The 17753-nt window shown below is 31.8% G+C and overlaps 1 protein-coding gene and 1 long non-coding RNA gene across 2 annotated transcripts in view; one reads left to right on the top strand and one right to left on the bottom strand.

The window, feature by feature from the left end:
- Positions 1-17753, bottom strand: part of LOC129939603 (uncharacterized) — a 111994-nt gene that overhangs the window by 19021 nt on the left and 75220 nt on the right. The window lies entirely within an intron of this gene.
- The window catches only part of LOC129939602 (uncharacterized), a 30468-nt gene continuing 14375 nt past the window's right edge, over positions 1661-17753 (top strand). The window contains exon 1 of the mRNA XM_056047677.1: positions 1661-1985. The gene's annotated coding sequence lies outside the window, so the exon portion shown is untranslated. The remainder of the gene's footprint in view (positions 1986-17753) is intronic.

Raw genomic sequence — 17753 nt, forward strand, 5'->3', positions numbered from 1 at the left:
ATGATTTTATTTCTTCCAAAGGTCTAAGTTTAAGAATAATTTTGGGTTTTGATTAAATTTCAGACCACATTTAATATGCAATACTAAAATATTTTTATAAAATAAATACAAAAATTGACGGTTTGCCAAAAAGTCTTAAATAGGAGTTTAATAATGTAAAATGTTGTGAACTTTGACAATTTCATAAAGTATAAAAGTTAAATATGCGTTTAAACCCACTAAACTATTACAAGTTTTTCATATCAAAGGGTGATAGAACATTATTCATATTAGCGTTTATAATGACCACGACCACTGAGTGTGCACAAATAGGCATGAGCTATTAATAACGTCGTTATTTATAAATCCGTTTAAAGAAGACAAGACGCCCGTTTTGACATTATGTGTATCTTTTAAAAACACTAAACTTTTATCAATATTGTTGCATTTTTCATCTCGATAATAATATTTTGGCTGAATCTATTAAACACAAGATTTCTTATAATCATTGCAGGACTTTAACATCTGAATGAAGGGTTTGAGTTTTTAAAAAACAGTGGACAAATGAAATCGAAATGTGTTAATTTATAAAAAATAGAATAATTTGAAATTTCAACAATCTTAGTCGAAATTCAATAAAGCACAAAAACATAATTCTTATTTCGAAAAATGTAAGAATACTAAAACTGAATCCTCAAATTAATATCCGCTGCAGCAAAAATTAACTCATTTTTTTGATTTTGTTCGTAAAATGTCAGAATTTTGCATTTAGAACTTGCTACAAAAATAGCAACAAAAAAAACTCCTTAGAATTCAGTTCCATTCAAACAAGTGAAAAATAAACCGAGAATTGCCAGATCGAATTTTTAGTTTATACTAGAACTTCGTCAAAAAAATTAGCCCTAAGCTTTCCAATTCTCGAAGCCGGATTAAAAAATCTGTAATTGAAAGATTTATTGCTTTTTAATTTGCCGTTGGTTAACCATTAATATCGGTGACATTGTTAAAAATAGTGTACTAGCACGACAATAAATTGCCTTTTTCTAAACTTAGCGATTTTTTTTTTTTTAGGTAGGTACACAGATATTTCTGTAATCTCCCCAGAAACATTACTAAGCGGATTTTCTAGACGATAAAAAGCGTCGTAAATCAACAATTATTATGCGCACGATAGATTTATTTTCGATTCTTAATTAATTATTTATTAGTTTAAGTTCAGAAAGAGTAGACATATATTTATATTTATTTATTGTTGTTACTCGCAGAGTCGTTTATTTTTATTGGAAATACCTATCGTGAAAACACGACACATAAAATGTTAAAATATGCTAAGTTCAATTGGGAAAACTGAAGTGCAAAATATTATACCTATTTGAGTAGATTATAAATTATAAACCTGACCTTGGTGTAACGTAGGTTGCATGTTTGTGTCTACTCACGATTCTAGATGTATCTAAATACCTATGAATATCTATAATTCATAGCACTTACAATACCTAACCTACACTACACACAAAACAGTATTTGGAGACTCTGAACTTAGCTGTATATTCAACTCTATAAGTAATCGAGAGAGAGCAAACATAAAAAAGAAAATTAAATGAAGCTAATAAGTTGTTATGCATTTTTGTAATAAGGGGACATTTTGTCTGTCCGTAATATATCACAGCCGTTACAAACAATGGCAGTTCATAGACATTTATACACCCTGAACTAGATAAGACATTAATAAATAATCTTACTTCAATGATTGCATTTTTGTAATTTTTGAAAGAAATAGCGTGCACCCTGTAAAAATAATATAAGAAATAAATAAACAAAATTTCAACATGATGTCGTCATTCACAATCAATATTTTTAATTATTCTACATATTTTTATTTTTAATACGTGCGTGATATATTAAAACATATATATTAACATTATCAATTCCGGTTAAAAAAAAGAAAAAAATAAATAAATACAACACAAACACTTGACAGCTATAATAATCAACATTTATTGCAGGTAATTTATGTAAAGAGTTAACTTCCGTTCAAGACTGTTTATCATCTATACAAACAAAAAATGATAACCAATAGATAACAAAATTATGTATAGATAGCTTTATATTAAACATTAAATTAAATGAAGTTTGAAACTATTGTGAATGAAAAGTGAGACAGTCACGTTATACATTTCAAAATCACTTGAAATTGGTAGATATCAATGATGATGATGATGGTTATAAATATAATTCATATTCATTCACGTCATCAAGTTGTCACTTTGTCACTTTCCTATGGACCGATATTATGACTAATCGTTAATTCATACCTACCTACCTACAAACGTATTTATATTTACTTAATTAGAAGTGTTATTGCATATTTCATCATCATCATTAATTTTATGTAGCTTAGGTATACCTACCTTATAAATTGTTTAATCACTCATAAGATTAACATACAAAGATATCTACTTTAATTTGAATTCCGTATTCTCAGAAATAATATCTATCGAAAGTAGTGCAGCTTAATTAGTCATTTTATTCTTATTTTGTTTAAAAATATACTTTCTTAGAGTCATGTTAAGATTGTGTTCACGTTATTCCAATTTGTATAAATGAACACTGGCGGCCAACAATTTTATGAAGAAATGAATCTCAACATCAACGGTTTTATTTGATCTAATATCAATCCAAACTCAAACCTATTCAATTGAGTAAAGTAAAAATTGATCTACATTGTGTGGAGGCTTCTTAGTACCCTTTTTATGCCACAGTTCTATAATTATAAAGAGAAGAGAGAGGATTTGAAAGGTAGTGAACTTCAGCGCACAATGGCTTTGAATTCCAGAATATTGTAATGGCAGGGAATTTTAAATTCGCGAAGTACGCTAAAAAAACAAAGCTCTGTATTTGTCGTTGACAGTACTATCCAAGATCGGTTCGAGGGCATAGTAATGACTAGTAATGACTTTCCTCTGGGCGAAAGTATTAAGTTAAATTATTTAAGGAGAAAGTTGAAAAGTGAATGTGAACATCAAGTCCTGAAACTTCCATGGAACCAAATGTACAAATTATTAATAAATGTTTTCTTAGCTTAGTTAAATTATTTGGGATGCGATAAGAAACGAAGGACAGAATCTTACAAAGAGAGGTTTTATTACCAATAACCTCCTGTTAGATCAGCTAGTACTTTTAATAATGTCATATTTTGACATTTGATAAAATCATTAAAAAATGGTCAACATTTTTTTTCGCAATTTTGGAAGAAAAGTTTTCTGACTGTGTTTGTTCTCAGAAGTTGACAGCGAGATTTTGTGATTTAATACGATCTCATTGTCCTACAATTGATTTACAACCTAAAAGATGGAATTTCTAAAATGCCCCAAATTTGGATTTGATCATAGAGAATATTATAAAAAGGATATAGTGAATATCGTTTTCTATTGTTAATAACTAGGGCAACCAAAAATATGTCCTAAAAAACTAGTTTTAAGCGCTTATAAAATACCAAATATATGCTCTCAAAATATGCTCAATAAATGTAAAAAATGTTTTAAAGAAGCGTTATTTTCTTTAGGAAATTAATTAATGAGAAGAATACAAATCAAACAACAAAAAATCAAAACTCTTTTTCACTCTAACTTTCTGAAGAAAAATAAAACATACGAAATAATTGTTTAATGGCGAATAGTTTAACTTCGCACACATATATTATTTAAGAAAGAAAAAGAAAACAAAGTTAACAAAGCAAATTAATTCACAAGCACTCAAGGGGTTATTTGTACCCGTTATATATTTATATTTAAACACGCGAGCGTTAGGAAATTTAAACTTGTTTTGGGGGCACCTGCCCAGATATGGAAGGATGAAAGCTTTGTAGATTATGGCCAGATCAGAAGAGGTGAAACATTTCTTGCATCGTCGGAGAAGTCCTAAGCACCTGGCAGCATTTTTAGCGATATTGAATATGTGATCATTATATAAGAGGTGATCTTTAATACACATACCGAGTACTGATAGTTGATTGGTTTCCTGGATGCAAGTGCCACTTATATATAGTGGCATCGGGGGTGCGTTACGCTTTAACGACAGGAGGCAGCATTGAGTTTTCGAAGCATTCAATTCTACACGGTTTTTGATTCCCCATTGGACAATGCTGTCAAGATCAGTATTTAAGGAGCTTATCATACACTGCCGTTGAAGTCCCACATCCGAAGAACAAGGATGTGAATCTAGAAACGAATATGAAAAGCTGAGGGTACTGTCGTCGGCGAAACAGTTTAATGTATTAGAAGTGAAAGACCAAAGATCATTTATGAACATAAGGAAGAGATTCAGAGACAAAATGGAGCCCTGGGGGACACCAGCATTTATTTTATGAATTTCAGACTTGAAATCATCTAATACAACTTGTATTGAACGATAAGAAAATTAATTTTTAATCCAACGAAGAAGCGATTCATCAATACCAAAAGCAAACATTTTCGATAAGAGAGCTTGGTGCCAAACTCTACCAAATGCTTTTGAAATATCAAGTTGCAGTAAATAACTAACATTTCACTAAAATTTTTGAAAACTAAGCTTTGTCTGTTTGATCGAAAAACACTTTTATACTTGGAAAAGCTCCGTTCAACGTAACAGAAATGATTGGAGCGTATTTGAATGCTAAAACTTCAGCAATTGGCTATTCTTCAACTGCTATGGATTTCTCTCCTGACAAAGCCATTGCAATTATTTTTACTTTTTTGAAGCCAGAATTTTTTTCCATTAAATGTTCTATTTTTTTCTTCACTGATTTCACAGCAGATTGTCTTCACCGCATCATTTATAATTTGTGTGCTGGAATTTAGCGATAAACCACGTGATGCCAAAAAGTATCAAAAATCCGAAGAATCTTCTCAAAATGCTTGGCGTAGTAGTTCACCGCTTCGAGCCACCGCGTTATGATTGGTTTTGGAGGAAGTTACAGTCCAGGTTCTATGTCTCTAAGAGTTTTCAATCTGGATGGAGCTTTTGAAAAAACTTTTTATCATTTGCTATCAAGCTATCAATGTCAGCATACTTCTAATTTTTTTACATACGCGGTGAAGTGTGAGGCATGTAACATGTATTATTTTTGGGTGGAAAACTTGAATAGCTTGTGTCGCTTTTATCATATACAACATCTGATAAAAAAGGTAGATCGAGTCTTTTTTTAAATCTTCACCCAGAATTGTAACCAACTGACCGAAGAGCCGTGCGATAATGGGTGAATGATTTTTCATTTCCAGTTGAACTACATTTAATACAAATGTTTCTTTAGCGAACGTCTCATCTGGATCCAAAATTCCAATGATACCATTTGCAACATATCTGTTCGCTAAGTCTGTTGTCTCGTCCATTGAAACCCATAAAAATCAATTTGATTTGATTGCATCGATTGTTTTTTTTTACAAATTGTTTACATTTTTTTAGCGAAGGGTTCTTTCTAAAAGAATTGTTTGCCCACAAAAAAGAACGACACTAATTTTTTTCAAAATCTGTATTTTTTGAATCACTAGAAGATTGTCCAAAAAAACTGTTGCGTTTCATTCTTCGTTCCTATTTTGCTTTGTTTTTATATTTACATGCCTTTAAAATATGCAGAAATATGCTTTTTGAAAGCAAAAATTCAAAAATATGCATTTTTAGTGAAATGTTTCAAAAATATGCCCTAACAGATGACGTTTAAAAGACGAAGATTTCAATGAAACGCATTTCTATCACAGTCTCGTGTTAATAGTGTTAACAAAAAATATGTTCGAACACATTTTACGTTGCCTATTATTAACATTCTTCTTTACAGAAAAATAAACATCTATTGACGTCTTTTAAAAAATGTTGCCTTTTTAATATCAAAGTGAAATCCTTTATTTGAACATCGTATATACTGTTTTTAAATTTGTAAATATTTGTGTTGTTTTAACAAATTGAATGCGTTATAAGTGATTTCAAAAAACTAGTTTGGTTTTATTTTTCCAGTATACAAGACGTGAATTACGAACCTAAAGCTACAATAGATTAACTACCAAAGAACTTACAGAAGGTTCAATATTAGATGATTACATTCTAAAGGTTGCATGTTTTCAACGTGTAGTTTCCAAGAAGAAATAAAACGCATATTATTTACTGTTATGGCCAAAAATTAAGCCTTTTATAAAGATAAGGGTTTGTCATTATGGTTTAAGCGACTTCATACAGCCAAACAAAAATCAGTCCAGCGGCCTAAAATCGTACAATTTTAAAGGGCACGCCACAGTCATTCGACGCGTGATAATGCCCGCAACAAAAGTTTGTAATCACTAAATTGTAATATATTTACAAGATTTGTAAACGTTGTTTGGCGAAATTCTATTCATTATAAAATGACAAACCAGACTGAGCATAAATAAAATAGTGACAGCTGTCAAAAAGACCAATTCCGTAAAAACTATTGACAGATTAAAAACCACACGTCTTAAAAAGCACCCGTTATATATCTTCTTTGTTCTCTATGAGTTCATCACAAAGTATTAATTTTTCACATTGATCAAAATTTTCATTAGTGTCAATTGGAAAAAGTTTTTTCATCCGCTACCCTCACTGAAATTTGTACCCCCAATCGTAAATTAGGGCACTGTTTGGTAAGAAAATGTCCTTAGATTTTAAACCTGCCCATTTTAGTAGTTGTATTTTACCAAACTGATTTTTTTTTTGAAAAATAACCTATGAAAATGTGCCACCTGTTATTACCTAACCAAAAATTAAATAGCAGGTGTAATGATGTCTGCTTGCGATAGTGTAACATTCTTTATGTTAAGAATTTTTAACTACCTTTTGAACCCATTACCAAAACAAGTTTTCTTTTCCCCTTTTTCCTTCTTTCTTCGTTTTCTAATATCTTCGTATATTAGTTCCGGTTTTTGAAAACTGACCCTTTCAATTAAAGATCACATTTGAATAGAACTCAACCCAACTGAAATCTAACGCCACCTTTTCGAGTTCTATGGAACTAGTTGGTAGAAAGTTGTACTCCTTTCGTTTTCCAAATCCGTTTTTATGTTAATTTAAAAAAATATTTAGTTTTAGCAAATTTTACTTTCTCACTCCATTAAGTTGTAACTCTACACTATACCTTATTTTACACATAAACCTCTTACCTCTTCAGTTCAGATTGTGATCATTTCCGTTTCTCGCTTGTTTATTTCCGCTCCATAATGGGTCCTTCAAATATTGTTGCCCTTGAATATACATACATATTTCCAAAAAAAAAAACTAAAAGGTCCAAACAGCTGTTTTTCTTTAAAAACCACTTAAACCCATGTCCGCCATCAATCATCATTGAAAAATATGTTTCGTTTATAAACTGTATAAGGATGCAAGATGAAGTGTGGTAGGTAGGTTAGATGGTGGCGCATTTTAAAGGACCTTTTTTCTATTTTATTGTCTTGTTCATTGAGAGAGGAGTTTCCTTTTTATGTTCTCGAATTTCATGATCAGTATTTTATAAATTTTATTTTCTGCACCGTATATTGGAATATAAGAACCTTAACTACTCCGCCTGTTTTATGTTTATAATTTAATTTCTTTTTGTTATAGAAACCTGAAGCTGAACGCTATTCAAGTTGGCTTTTGTACTTTTACGAAGACAAAGATCAGAATTCAGAATAGTTTTCCAACCTATTTGAACTTAAATATTACCTTAAGGTCGTAGTATAACTACAATCTACATTTTTCTAGAACTCGCTTTAGTGAATCGTTCTTAGCTGAGAAGAACCAATTTAAAGAACACACTGCGAGAAATTATTCAGAGCGCGCATTCTGATCTTCCTTGAAATATTATCGGATTTCAGTGCTTCTAAAATAAAAGTTTGTGTTTTTAGAAATTTAATTAATTGTCCCTTATTTTATTTTATTTTATTTTATTTTATTTTATTTTATTTTATTTCGGAAATTTTGATTATAAGATATAAGAACCACCTTGTTAACTTCCCACAGAAAGTTCTGATTTGTCGAATTGAACATTTATCGGTGTTTCAAGGTCCCTAGAACTAGAATAAAAGATTCTCAAACTTGAAAACTTCCCTTTCCTTATACTAAATAATTTGATAATTGATTATTTTACAGAAGTCAAAAGCTAATGATTGATCTTTAAGAATAGACGAACTTGGGATATTCACGTCTACACTGTTGTGTCAAAGATTAATGCTTCGTTCAGAGGAATATCTGTTACTAGATCAATTCTACCCACTTAACTAAATTAAAGTTTGTTACTCGTAAGTCACTCGTTTTGCCTATAACTACGTAATGGTGTGAACTGTTTGCAGACCTTGACTCTCATTCGGGTCAAAGGTTAAAAATAGCATTAAATGCCACTGCTCGATTTGTTTTAAACCTGTGTAGATTTGATCATGTCTCGTTTAAGGCTTGTCAACTTTTAAGCTGTAACCTGCAAGCTTTCTTAAATTATTATCGGCGTTGTGTTTGGCTTTTCAATTTGATTGTTAATTGTTTTATCTTATTGCGCCCGTCCACTTATACGTCTTTGATATGGCACAGGTAGTTTTTTGTTCATGCTGTCACACTGTGGACTAATCTTCGCAGTCATATGAGGTCTAAAATCGAAAACAGAAAATTCCAAGATATTTTGTTTAAATATTTCTTGAACTTGAAATGAAATACTGAGAAAAATTGAATTGCACCAACTATAGAGGCACTTAACATCGCTTACAAAATATGTGAACGTCCGCATAAGTGTGGTCAAGATCGTGCGCTTGTGCAGAATGACCATGGATGATTCGCTCTGCTCCATAAAGGTTGATAACAACTTAACAGAACCCTTCGATGTCAAAAAAGGCTTCAAGGTGATGTGGTTCCATGCGATTTCTTCCACATCGTACTTGAAAGAATAGTGCAAAACGGGCACGTCAACACTAGAAGTCTGTCCCATTACTAGCATATGCTGATGGCATTAATATAATCGGAAGAACTCAGTGTGATCTCAATGGAGCTTTAGTGAGTATTGAGGGAGAGGCGGCAAAATAGGTTTAATAAGGGCAAAACAAAGTATATGTTGTCATCAAGAAAGGACCTACAACATCGACAGAAGTTACTTTGAGGAAGTTAAAGACTTCGTCTACCTAGGCCCCGCTATGAACGCATAAAACAACACCAGCGCTGAGATCAAACGAATAATTCTTGATAACCGCTGTTTCTTTGGGCTAAGAAAGCAATTGAGTTGCAAAGCCCTCAATTTCTACATACCTTAGTCCCTCGAGGGACCAAAGTGTAGCTATATAAGACCATCATCATCCCCGTCGTGCTATACGGCACAGAAGCATGGAACATGACAAAAGCAACGGTGTACGGTCCCGTTTGCATAAAAGCTGAGTGAAGGAGAAGACAGAACAACGAGCTGTTTCGGATGTACAGCAACGGTGTACGGTCCCGTTTGCATAAAAGCTGAGTGAAGGAGAAGACAGAACAACGAGCTGTTTCGGATGTACAGCGACGTAGACTTAAAGTGTTAACATCCAACGACTGAAATGGCTGGGTCATGTAGAGCGCATGGAAAAAAATGCTCCGGCCCGGTAAGTCTTCAAACCCACACCCACAGGACAGCGCAGTAGAGGAAGTCAGCGAATCAGGTGGTGAGCACAAGTGGAAAATGACCTCACCAAACTTGGAGCGGGAAACTGAAGACATCTAGATAGGGACCGAGCTGGATGGAGAAGTTAGTTGGGTGAGGAGGCCCTAGGTCACACTGAAATACACTTTTTGATATAGTAATTTTTATTTCCTTTTACTACAATCACATTTCATTTTTTTAATTAATTTTGTAATCTTCTTAAATTTTGTAAGGTATGAATATAAATTTTATATTCTTGTTTATAATTTTCAGTAAGGTTAGCATCCCAGCCTTTTTTAATGATATTATTTTTAAAGGTTATGATAACGACAAACCAAGATCCGATCTCACCAAACTTTTCCTTTAGCTCATCAAGAACTAGTTTTTCTTCGTTCAGTGTAATGTAAAACATAGACAAAGTATAGGGCCCTGATTCCACAAGACCATTATGACTCACAGATGAGTAAAGATCTTCACTGACGGAACTGGTGGAACTGCTATAGGTCTTTTTTGTTTTTATGTTTTTTTTTGTCTACGCCATATTGTTTTGTTTCGACTTCTCAGTCTCAGTGAGTTGCTGCCCTGCCTGTGTGGTAATTTCTTTGTTTGGGTTTTTGATTCATAGATACAACTTTTGATAAAGATATACTTGTTTTTATTTTTGTTGTTGCTGGTGGTTTCTAGAGATACTTTTCACATCTTTTTGCTTTGTCACGTATGCCTTTGGTTGTTGGTAAGGTTGAATGGGATTTCTAGACCAAAGCACATCATAATTCTCATATTCCAACTCAACTCGCACAGAAGGCTCTAATTGTGTGTACAATAGATTGCGAGTGTCAAAACAAAGAGAGCTCCATTGGTCTGATCTGGTCTGGTTTGATTTGACTTAATTAAATTTATATTGACAATAATTATTATTATTATTGTGATGCATAGGTTTATTTTGTTTTTATATTTTATATTTTAATGCAAGGCTTTTTTAAAAATAGATAAACTTGAACAAACAAATGACGGAAAGTTTTGTCTCTTCATTTAAATTTCAAAAGAGACAAGTTTCATTTGATAGAAATAAAAAATATTCTTCTTATTAATGAATCTGTTGTTGGGATGTGCGAATCTAAAATACAAACATATCACATGATTGAAGTTGATATTTTGTTTAGCAAAAATGTTATTCAACTTTCGATGAATTGCAACAAAGTTAGAGATCACGCAATTTGTATTAATTTAACAAATAACTCCGACTCTGAGTGACATAAAGTGCATTGTAGATAGGCATTTGCATGACTTTTTTATTAGCAAAACAATTTGTTGGGAGGTTTCATGTGTTTCTATATTTTTCGTTACATGCAACTTTAAAGCGTGGTACATATTTTCTGGTTATTCCTGATAGTTTTCAGTTTTCACTGATATTTCCACCAAATGATAATGCTAGGTATGTTTATTAATAACTCATACTTATGGATTACTTAGTATAACATTTGGCTTACAATGCTTACAATAAAATAATCCCTCAAAGGTTTCTGAATGATAGTTTGTCGAAGGAATTTATTCAGCATACATATATCTTGTCTCGAATATTCAAAGTCAATACTTTAAAGAGTGACATTCAAGCATTTTAAGTTTAATTTTGTGTAAACAATAAAAAGAAATCATACAGAAAGTTATTTCAGCATTTCCAAAAACACATAATAATTTGCTGGTACATTTGGAATTGACAGATTTGCCAAGTCCCTTTAATGATTGATATTTGTAAACCTATATCAATTCATGGTCGTTTATGTAAATACACATTTCTACAACTCCACACATTTATTTTTTAGATTAATAGATTGAAACGATATTTGTTAAATTTTGTCACCGACATTAACCGTAATGTCTTATAGAAGGTGACTTTAAAGCTTGAAAGTGGACTTTACTGCTCAATTGCCTTTTTAGTCCAAAGAAGCAGCAATCTGGAAGAATTATTCCCCGTTTTATTAAAGCGCTGATGTCGTTTTCTGAATTTATTGCGGTACCTAGGTATAGTTCAAAGTTCTGAACTACCTTAAAGTCTTACCTGTCCATGATGTTTTGTCCAAGACATCGACGTTCAATGTCTTTTCTTGGTGATATCTTTTCCGCTTCCATCGTAATGCTCAAAAACACGATATTGACATTACACTTTATTCTTCCACTTATGTCAATATCATTGGCGTTAAGTACAGAAAGGTGGGATTTGTTCTGAATCAGAAGTTAGACAAGGTCGTACGATGAGTCCAAACCTATTCGACCTATTTATTGAAGACTTAGTCGATTTCTTACTTGCTGGTATCGAAAACTCGGGAGAAATTATTAAAGCACTCACTCTTGTTTGCGGATGGTATTGTGGTTCTTGCGTCATCTCCAGAATCACTACAGCTTATGATAACACGGATTTAGGAGTACTTTAATATATGGAACCTAATAGTAAACTTGGAAAAGTCCAAGATCATGATTTGCAAGAACGGATGAGGTAGAAACTGCATTAATGAAAAATGGAACTACAATGCTGAAAATATAGAGATTGTCAAAGAGTTCAAATATCTTGGAGTGATTGATTTTGACAAAAAATTTAAATATGGAAACGCATCTGAGAGAAAAGTTTACAAGTGCAAAAGCCGCCATCAGCGCATCTTGGAGTAGGCGTTTCTCAAACAAAAATATCGCACACAGTAGTAAGTTTTGTTTTTAAGGCAGTAGCAGAATCAATCTTGTTCTATGCAGCTCAAGTATATGGAGCAAAGCAATATGAAGATGTGGACATCTTAAAAAGGATATTTTGGCTGCCACCAAATACTCCGAACTATATAGTAATGTTGGGAAAGGGACTTCAGTCACTCTTTGTACGAACACTACGAATGCAGATTGATTGTGTGCACAAAATCATGAATATGAATAATTACCGGTTACCGAAGATAGTGGCACTTCAAAATATTCGAGAGGGGTCAGGATGGTATGCAGAATGGATGAAGCTAGGGAGAGTGACATGGACCTTAATATAGATAACTTTGATTTCAATCAACGGAAAGAATCAGTGTACCACCTAATTGCAAAAGTGGAAAAGTGTTATGGGGAAAATGCCTTATGGGGAAAATGCCTCAACTTGGTCTCTGCACAGAGCAGAGGGTGAATACAGTGTAGAGGAGATTTCTATGATTGCAAAGCTCCGTGGTGAACTCTTACCTCTTAACTTTATTCCACATAGGGAGGATTTACCAATATTATGCTCTTTATGTAATATACAAGTGAGAAAAGATGTATTTTACTTCGTGGGTAAATGTCCAATTCTAAAAGCATTAGGCGAAATGTTCTTGGAATTAAATTGTATCATAGTTCAAGGAAGTCGATGTTAAAAAACTGTATATGCACTGCAAACTGGCTCTAAATTATAGGAAGAGAATTGTTAATGAGAGTTTTTGAAGATAATATTTAATTTCAATAGTAAACTATTCAAAAACAAACTTTTTAAATCATGTACCTAATTTGTTTATTTATAAATTATATTTGATAAAAAATAAGTTTCCAATTTATGTTTTGTCAACTAGGCGATGTTCAGGGGACCTTTGCTTCTTGAGGTTCGGGCAAACTTTGTTTACTCCTTACCAAGTCACCGCCTTCTGTTCGACAGCAATTCCACCAGCTCCAACACAGCACTCAAATCGTGAATAGTATAAGGAAATGTAAAAGCGATTATAAATACTCTATTCGAAGTTTGGTTCCTTTATATTTTAAAAACATTTACAGATCTACATTTGCGTCAGATAACGTACCAACAAGAGTAGTGTAATTTATTACATAATTATGTAAGCCCTTAGCCACCTCTAAAATTTTTTTATTAAATTTGCTTCTATTTAACATAAGCTCTAGTTTTTTGGAGCTTTAATGCATTGTAAAAACTGAATAATAACGCTGTGAAAAAATTACGGACGATAAAATGCTTGAATTAAGTTTTGATCCAAATACAAAAAAACTTAGCCCAAGGATATAGATTTTGTCAAAAAGAAAATAGATTTTCGACAGAAAAATAAATACAAAACTCTCATTGCGTAACCTGTAAGTAACTATACACAAGGTATTCCACTATTGAAAATAAGAATTTCAAAGAATTTAAGTTTTTTGTTTACCTTAAGCAATATACATACATATGTATGTATGTATGAACCTTCATATGTTCTGTATTTGATCTTAAACGGAAAGGATTCCAGTTTCTTTTTGAATTTCCTGACCCGACTGCCCGAAAACAAAATTCAGGTAGACTTAAACGCATACAACACAAAGTTGAAAACTATAGAAACCCATAGAAACGAACACACGTGTTATACTATATTTTTCTAGGTTGTAAGATACCAATTGATTTAAGGCAGGTGTTTAATTTATTCGAAGAAACAATCTATTAACTATTTTGCTCATTCTCATATGTATAATGATAAACAATTAAACGCCTACTATTGCTTTAGACATATATACATACATAAAGGAATAGGAAAAGTAAGGTATATTAATATTTATAATGTAGTTCTAGCAAAACACTACTCTTATAATAAGGAGTTCCAAATTTGTGTTGTTCGGTTTTAGTAAAATGCAAGGAAATTGTTAAGCCAGGTAATTGCGTTTTTATAGTTCTTACGATAGTGATTAAGTTGTTAATGTAAGCCCAAAATTTTAAATATGTTTGCACTGCATTTTTAAATAATTACAATAACTGACGTCAAGTTTTTAATGATAGAAATACATTCAAATTTTTTATCAATCATATTTTGAGAAATTAAAGCGTTAGAAGTAAAATTAATTTCACGCAATACTGAAAAACAGGTCATTTAACACTTATTTTTTTATTTATGTTCATTTAAATTTCATCAAAATTTCGGATTTCCAACAAAAGATCCTCTTAAGAAATCAAAGGTGAACACTTGTTTTTTAGAAGTATATTGAACAGTCTATACAGCGACGCATGATTCATCCAGAAGGATATAAGTCTAGCGCTTTAGATTGATAAGTCAAGAAGAGCACACACTTATGCTCTGATCTCGAAAGTCTAAGAATCCATGCTCTCAGGACAGTGCAGTAGAAGAAGGCCGCTCATCCTTCATCTAGCTAGGGACCAAACTAGATGGACAAATTTGTTGCGTGAGTATGTAAGTAAATGTATAGAACTTTAAGTTGGCAACACTTATTGAACTAACAGCTATTTAAGCATGCGTCAAATGATTTATTTTTAGTTTGGTTTGGCAATTCAATATAAATCATTTGTTTAACCGTAATTTGGTCAAGCGATGAACTAATACTTCATAAACAGGAGTGATGATAATCCTCAAGGGTACGTTGTCACCGATACATGCACAAAAACTGAGAGTCTGACGGGCTTTATGGGTTTATGGAATAAATGGCCTGCACTTCCTTAAAAGTTATGCGGGCTAAAACGTTACAGTAAATGTTGACCAGTATGATTACCGAATTTTTCCATTATCAAGAATTCGGAAGGAGATGCCACACAGCTCAAGTTAAAATTGATCTTTTGAAATAGTGCTTGGTAGCGTTACGGAGTTTGGCCTCCAGTAACGTGCAATTTAACGTCGCTTGACCATCGCTACTGTGGGTATGTGAAGTAATACCAGTGGCTAGCAGTTCAGTTTTCGCATATAAAATGTAGGTTTCCTCCATCCCTGCAATTGCAATTGGAAAAAGTCATTGAACATTGAAACTCCAGGTTAAACTACCCAATGGGGATTACATTTCAGAAATCATATTTAAATTTGAATGCTGAGAATTATCTTTGGAATAAATTAAATTTCATATCAATTTACAGAAATTTTCTTAGTTTTATTTCATTTAAAAATTCTGTAACTCTAAAAAAAATTTCGTTTATTAACTACACTATAGGAAGTTGTTTTAATCGGTCTGATTTGTGGAATTTAAAACTTAGGCATTTCTTGAGGCTTTAAAGTCCCTAGAAAAGAGTTTTTTTTACTATAGCAATTTTTAAAATGTGAACATTTTGGTTGACCCTAAATATCCCACGAACAAATAAGTCTAGCGACTTCAATTAAATTTGAAATTATTTAATTTAAAGTGACGTTATACCAAATAAGTAAAAGAGGCTGGGATGCGACCCGCACTCAAAATTTCCCATCTCGTTTGTGGATTAAACTTTTACAAAATATTCATAACAACATTTTGTGTGAGATATAGAATAACTTGAATTCAATATTTTTAATTGATCTCTTAATATTTGAGTCGAAACCCATTTTTTATCAGTTTTTTGTTAAACATAATTTTGGTAATGAGATTTAAAAACCCAATTTTTACCAATTTCAGTAGGATTTCTTGAATGTTTTTATTTCTTATATAAACAAATAAAGATAGGATTTTTCTAAGAAAATTGAAAAATCAAATTGATAATTTTCTTACAAAAAAAACATACTACTTGGTAAAAATTTACTTACGACTGAAATATCTTTTTAAAAGTTAAAAATATTGCCTTCATACTTATTTTAAATATCTCATAGAAAATATTGTTTCCCACACTCAATAAAGTTTTTTTAAAAATCAATAAAAAAGTGATGTTCCGTTATCGATGTCTCGTGAACAATAGAACATATTCACTTCAAGTTATTTTAATTCATCCAAAAAATATTTGTTTATATATAGGAAATACAAACTTCTAAGAAATGTTACTAAAATTGGTAAAAATTGGTTTTCGAATAAAAATCTAGTTAACAAAAATAGTTTTTTGAAATCCGACTATTTCATTATATGCAAAATATTGTTAGTAATTTTCAAGGTTTTAAGAATAATTCAACTGACAACTTTTTTAACAAAACACGAAAACCTTAAAACTTTTAAGAAAGACAAACGGGATGGGAAGTTATCAGTACGTGTCGCATCCCAATCTCTTTTTTGAAAGTCCTTTCTGCATCTTTCTGTATTATTATCGGTATAACAACATTTATTTAAAGTCGATTATCCCCGCTGGTCGTTAATATATTGACGACAATAAAAGCTTCCGAACGCACAAACATCTCTCTAAAAATCTTTCATAAAGATTCTATTGAAACGTCGAGAAATGTCAAAATATTTAATTCGACAAGTCTGGCGATTACAATTACTTCCAACGTAGGTGGCCAAATCACCAAGGTGCAGAATTGGCTTTGCTAGCAATTTAATGCTTTAAATCTTGACTTAATTGAAAAAAAAGGTAATAAAATACCAAAACTAACCTGTTTTGTGTGTCCATCAAACAATATAATTAATTAATAAAGTGAATTTTAAATGAAGTCTATATATAAGCATAGAAAATCAATTGGGAAACGCGTCCTAATTTACAATCTTCAACAAGTCCAAAATATAATTGAAAAATTTAAGGTATTTAACCCCGGTCATTAGTTAATACACCGTATTTTTTATACAAAATGTAGTTTAAGAGAGGATACTAAAATATTATTTATTTTAACTATAAAAAAAAGCAGCCATTCGGTGTCAAACGTCAGTCGAGGAAGAGAACAATAACAAAGCCAGATAGATGTCAGCGTATTTTTCGTCAAATAAATTATATCTTAATGTTAAATACCTTTCTATTCATTATTCGTAGAGCGTACATCAATAGTCCCTCATTCCGTGAACGTATTTATTACATTTAATTATTGATGAAATTCTTTTTTAAGACTCGAAATAACAAAGAAACCTCAAATAATAGTTTCCTATTGACAAAGTCAGATGGCATTTAAGATGTACGCCGTATAATCAAAGGGCGCTCTTATTTAGAATCATTTCATGAACGGTCATTGCGGGAACGTTCCCGGACATGATTTGACGTATTTTCCTAGCAGAAGATTTTGTATGTATTGTTTTCATTACTACTTTGTTTTGTTCTTGTTAATTTTATCAAACTTAGAAAAACGTTCCCGAATTAATGGTTTCTATAAGATATTTAATACTACAAAATATTTCTAATAATAATAAGGTATAGAATTCTGTGCGCTGCCCTTTCAAAGTTTATTAATAAAAAAAGTCATTATTTAAACCTGCAATTTTTTTGTCATAAAACCAATTTTGAAATTTGCTACCTTGGTGATTTTGAGCCAGGTATATGTCAATATGTTCCAAAATCCAACTTAATTTGGCTAAAAATCATAACATTTAC

This window comes from Eupeodes corollae, chromosome 1 (assembly GCF_945859685.1).
Source record: "Eupeodes corollae chromosome 1, idEupCoro1.1, whole genome shotgun sequence".
In the NCBI taxonomy this organism is placed as follows: Eukaryota; Metazoa; Arthropoda; class Insecta; order Diptera; family Syrphidae; genus Eupeodes; species Eupeodes corollae.